Genomic DNA, 6,000 nt, shown 5'->3' on the forward strand with positions numbered 1-6,000 from the left:
GTCTGCAGTCTAGTGATACCTTCTCCAGAGTAGGATATAATTCAGAGGCCAACTTTGTCAACTGCCAGCACACAAAATTCCAAGATGTGTTGTAATTAATGTAAGTTATTCAAGTGACAAATTAGACTGCAGGGTTTTATTTATTTCAGTAAAGTCTGCCTCTTTTCTCCATTTCCATTTCTAAACTCTAAACCTGGAGATGTTTTAAAACAAATGTATCACTGTCAGCAAACATCCACAAAAAGCCAAATTTAGTCTTGTTTTTCATCCTAGAGCAGAAGTACAAATGACCCGTTTCCAAAGGAAGGTGTAAATGTAATTAGTCTTAACTTATAATATTTTACAATACTTTATTTTTTCCCCTGAAAGCTGTTGTTTTTCTTATAAAACTGAAGTTTAATTTCCAGTCGTGATCACAGGCCAAATCATTTGCCTCAGCTCATAAACACTGTCTTTTTCCCAGTGTGTTTAGTGACTCTTGGTCAGGGTCCCATACTGTCCCTTCAGAGGAGAGTTTGTTCTCTCCCGAGCCTCTCCAGGAGAAGTTTGCTGTAGCAGGCAAGGGTCAGACACCTCAGGAAAGCATTTCTCCTCAGAGTGCTTCCTTTGCTATCACATCATCTTCACCACAGGACTGTATTACAGCATCCCAGGTGTTGTCTCCTCAACCAGTATTTTCAGAGGTCACATTTTTCTCCTCCTTAAGGGGAAGGAGAATGGAAGGAGGGAGAAAACCCAAATCCCATTGTTTGCAAATACATAAGCTGAAGGGACTCTTAGTGGCTGAGGGACAACTTGTAGAGATGTGTAATAGGTAATTTGTCACCTAAAATCACATTGGCCATAGAAAGAAACTTAAAAAAATGCTCTGGACTTCTCTTTCAGTTAGCCTCCTGTCTGGCTGTGTTTTTATTCTCTCCATAATAGTACACAGCTGCACTTCACACTGACATATGGAATATTTAAAACTATGTCAGTGATTATTTCTGTTGGCTGAGATTTATGTTGTATAAGTTTTTTAATCTCCATAGTCACCTGTTTATGGAAGAGACCACATTATTCAAACCACAATGATGTAGTCAATTAAAAATATCTCCCAATTGACACACTTGGGGATTTTGTTTATTCTATATTAGGTAATCCAGGAATGTAGACATCAATCTAGTTTCAATGCTAAAGAGTCCCAGTCAATTTAATTGTTCCTCTGATCACTTTTCTTTTTTTGTTTTTAAATCCAGGTTCCTTACTCCATAGGATGCAGGGCACAAACATAAAAAGCTTTCATGCAAAGCAAGACAGCCTTGAATCTCAGATTCCCTAGCAGTGTGACAGTTAAAACCCCAGCCAGGAGACAGAGAAGGAAAGAGATAAAGAAGAGCTTTGCACTTTCAGAACCTCTCTAACCTTCCTCATCTTCAGAGAAAACCTCAGAGATTTTGGCTGCACACTGTTTCAGAACAGATACTTTATCAATGAGAGTGAGTACCCTTTGCAACCTGCTCTAATAAGCAGCTGTGAGGTAACTACCTTTGCTAGTGGGGGACTGGCTTCCAAAAGTCCCTTCTTATAGTCCTGGAAAAGCCGCAGTTTTGGTCTCATTGTTCCTGTAGCAGAGTTCATGTAAGAACAGCTCAGCAGGCTGCCTCTGGTTGAGTTTGATGTTGTACTTTTATAGCACTGAGTGTCTTCATTTCAAACAAAAACCATTTTTGCTGAAACCATGTAACTGTTCTTTGTGTCTAGAAAACATAATGCTACGGTGAAGTCTTTGGTTCTAAGTCACTGCTGTTGCTCCCACAGCAGCAACTGCCTCAAATTTGAGCCCTGGAAGCAAGGGAAATATGAAGTGGATGCAGAGAGGGAATGTATTGCTCTCCAGCTGACAACTCAAGGTTACTTCTGAAGTAAATAAAGCGCAGCTAAAGAGGTTTCTCTCTCTTTTCTGATAATAAAGTTGCAAAATGCTGAATTTGGCTGCTTTTCATTATAGAAGAGCTGAACAGGTCAGAGGGTGGACAGATTCAATTTGTTGTTCCAGTGTACAAGTGCCAAACAGCTTGCTGTTTTGCTGAGGGAGTTAAACTAACCTTCAGTCTCTCCTAAATGCAGACCAGACAGGCAAGGTTTAACAGAAGGCAGGCTTCCCTTTCTGCAAAACATCTCCCTACTTTCATGGCTTATAGAGGTTGAAAAGGGATTGAATATCAAAATTTCAATATGCTAAGAGCTGTGGCATCTTTACAGGATGAAGGAAAACACTCAGAGCCCAGGTCATCTCTACTACAACATGACAGCTTCAACAGACTGTTCAAGCATAGCTGAGAGCAGCTGAAGACCCCAGGTCCTGTATTGAGCAGCTGGGCAGCATCTGACTGACTGACATATGTCATTTACTGATGTCTAAACCTACAGAACAATTATTCCCTTTTGCATCTTACAGGCTTTTACTCTAAAAGGACTCTATAACCTTTCAGATTGTGGTGTCATACCATCCTGCCCAAATCAAAGAATGCCAGGAAAGAACTAACAGTGAATATTTATCTATGAGATCACTCAGTAGCTGCACAGAGTGGCAGGGAGCGTTGCACATGCAGAAAGGCCTCCCATGAAGGAGCTTGTATTGCCTCTATGTGTTGACAGGGAAGAAGTACAAGTAGTTTTCTCTGGCACTGGTAACATCCCATAAGTGTCCCTCTGCTACTTTTCTCCTTTCCAGCTGATTTTGTAGTTACTAATGAAAAAGAAAATTAAAATTAACCTGATTAATTTATTTTGCCCTCTATGTCTAAGTATCAACCCTCCAGGCAGGTACTGAATTGCCCATAATAACAACAGCAAACTGCTGCCTTCTCTTCTGCTGGTTCTCCCAGCTTCATGTTATGTTTTCCTGTGTTGTAGCTGTATCCTTAAATGACAATTTAAAGGTTCAGCTGGGCTGCTTTAATGGTTCACTGCCTTGGAAAGGGGTGGCCCTGCTCCCTCCACCCCATCATTTATTTTTCCTCATTCTCCTTGCTGTATCCTGCTGTTTCCCTTTACTTGCCCTGGTCATCAGAGGACCTCTCCCTGATCTCATACAACTGGCAGAAAATTAAGGGAGTTTAAAATCCAGTTAATTTGTGTATGCGTGTGTATGTATGTATGTGTGTATGTATGTATGCATATATATATATATATAATTTTTATATTTGTTTTATTCTAGATGAGTGAGTCAAATTGGCTCAATGAAGAGTCAGAGAAGCATTAAATCTGTCACAAGAGAGAAAAGTCAAAGTCACAGCACTAAGGGTAGAGGGTAGAGAGGATAGAGAAAACAGAGTAGGATGGCTCTGCCAGTCTCGAGGTCAGTCCAGCCCTGCTGGCAGACCATGCAGAAAATGTCTTTTGTTAGGTAGGCTAAGGGAGCTAAGAATGAAAGGCAAGGAAAAGAGGCCCATGAGGACCTAAGGCACTGGCTAGAAATAGATGCTGCTGTGTTGGCAGGCAGCTGTCTTCTCCACTACAGGTCTTCAAAAGTTGCACACCAACAGCCTGATCCTGTGATGTGTCTCATTCAGCATGGCCTGGTAACAACTAAAGTCCTGAAGTGGAATAATTGCACCCAAATTCCACACCAAGAGAATGGCACGATTTCCCTCTTCTGGGAGGGCAATGAGATTTTCTGTGTAATGTAGGGGTGACGACTCCTGCAGGGTTATCACCTGGCAGAAGAGGACCAGAGAGGAGTGCAGCCATGAGGTCATGTGTTGTGGGTGCTGCTACAACCCTGGCAATGACAAACTCTGTCCTCTGGTCTTCCCTCCCTGTGAGTTCCCAGTCCTCAGCTCCAGCACTGGAGGGGCTGAAGGACTTTGTTGCTTGTAAAAGGTCAGGCCAGGAATTACTATTAAATTTATAGATAACAGTGAAATGGGGAAAGGCAGGAGCGCTGGAGGTCAAAGACGTGGAATGAGTAATTCCTAATTGAATTTTTTTAGAGCATTCCTAGGTTGCATGGAAAAAACAATTAAGTGGTATACTTGCTGTATCTAATATTTTAAGTTTGCTTTAATAGTCCTTTACATCATTATGATCAGTGCTGTGAGTGCATAAATATCTCCATCTCTCCAACATTTTCCTCTTGACAGGTTAGTTTTCTACCCACAGAGATATTGATGAGAGACTTTTGTGCTCCAGATATGTGCATTTTTCTGCATTTTCAAATAGGAACCACCATTATCTTTCTGCAAGCTGAATATTTTTTATACATCATTTACTAGTGACTAATGTGTGCTTCAGCCATGGGCTCCAAGGACTGTCATTTATCTTCCATAATGACCACAAGTTCTTAAACAACCACCAACATACTGGCTGCAAAAGATGATCACAGGAGGCTCTTAGTTACAGCAAACGGAAACAGAACAAAATGTATATTGATATATTTCACTTTGGAAACAAAAAAAAACCAAAACAAACCCCCTTCTTTCTCTTGTGTGAAACGCATTATGAAGTCAAAGAAGCTTTTAAATAAAGTAAAAATTTACAGTTTTATTTCTGTTTCTGAAATAAGTTCCTCACATGAAAAACACCCATGTATGTTGAGTAACATACATGTAAAAGTAAAAAAAAAATAACAACTACAATAAACTTTCTACTGTGCTGGCTTCCTGTGATTTCTTACTGCCACTGAACATTTTCTACATAAAAATTATAAGTAACAATCCTTGTACATGTATTTAGGACAATGCCACTGTGGTCAGAGAATACTAACTTTAAGCCAATGCTTCCATAGGAGAGTAAACTGGATGCAGATTTCCAAAGCAAAATTTCTATCCTTTTAAGGAGTCACAGTAACCATACAGCTTTTCAAAGCACTGCAGAAGCTGGCCAAGTTTGTGCCAGAGCCTGCAGCCGCGTCTCCTGGATGGAAGTTAATAAGCAGTGAAATCTCCCCTTGGGTTAAACATGAGCAAGAATGATGGCATTACAGGCAGAGCTCACCCTTCAGGCCTCACAGGCTGAATTTTGGGAACTCTGCCCAAGCTATGCCAGCCACTGTGCTCAAAGAATAAATTTGGAGACGTTCCCTGGGTGGTAGGAAGCTATTGGGTCCTTACCAACACATGGCATTTCCAACCGTTGTCTGTGTCATTCCCAGTGACAATACAGGCTCATTCTTTCAGGTGTTTCTAATGATTTCAAGTGTTCTATTTGACCTTGATTTTCATGGGAAGGAATCTCAGTGCTTGTTTGGATGTCTTCTTACAAGTATTTCCTCTTCTAGATTTTTACTGGCAGCTCAACAAATAGTTTCCCTAGTGCCAAATAAGTTCCAGCTATGCAACAATTTTTTCACATACTTTCAGATGCTATAAAACAGCTTTATCTCCATTCTGTGTCTTGGGGTTGAGTTATTTTTTAGTATCTTTCCTCCTATTAATAAAGAGCAGTGGAGTGATAAATGTGTATTTTATGCAATACACATCACTATTTATGTATATAGCTGCTTCCAGTGGTGCAGCCAGCTCCTGCTGTATGCAGAATCCATACAGCCTCCTCCTGTAAACTGTCAAACCTACAGTAAACAGAAGCCCAGGGAGCCTTTCATCAGCCTCATGGGACAGGCGATGCGGCAGGCTGCCTACAGGGAGCACCCACAGCCAGCTCTTTACCTTCTTTGGTGTCAATGTCCTTTGCTAATGCTCAGAGAAGTGCAGCATGTATTTTCCAGTCAGGCCTGCCTATAATCAGTAGCATTATAGATATTGACATCAGCTGATTACATCAATGGTCACACTTCACATGTGTAAACAATGTGTAATTTCTGATGTCAAGTACCTCACAGTTTGCTATCTTAGCAGTTTCTAACTTGTCCCTGATGTCCCTAACTGCTTTCCCTATCCATTTTTTCATTCTACTCTGCAGAAGCCTGCCTGCACTAGGTAAGGATTTTTTATAAAAACTGTTTTTTCCCACCTATGCAGACACCTTTCATTGCTTTTGGGTGCTGAGGCCCATGGC

Source organism: Apus apus, chromosome 5 (genome assembly GCF_020740795.1).
Source record: "Apus apus isolate bApuApu2 chromosome 5, bApuApu2.pri.cur, whole genome shotgun sequence".
Lineage (NCBI taxonomy): Eukaryota > Metazoa > Chordata > Aves > Apodiformes > Apodidae > Apus > Apus apus.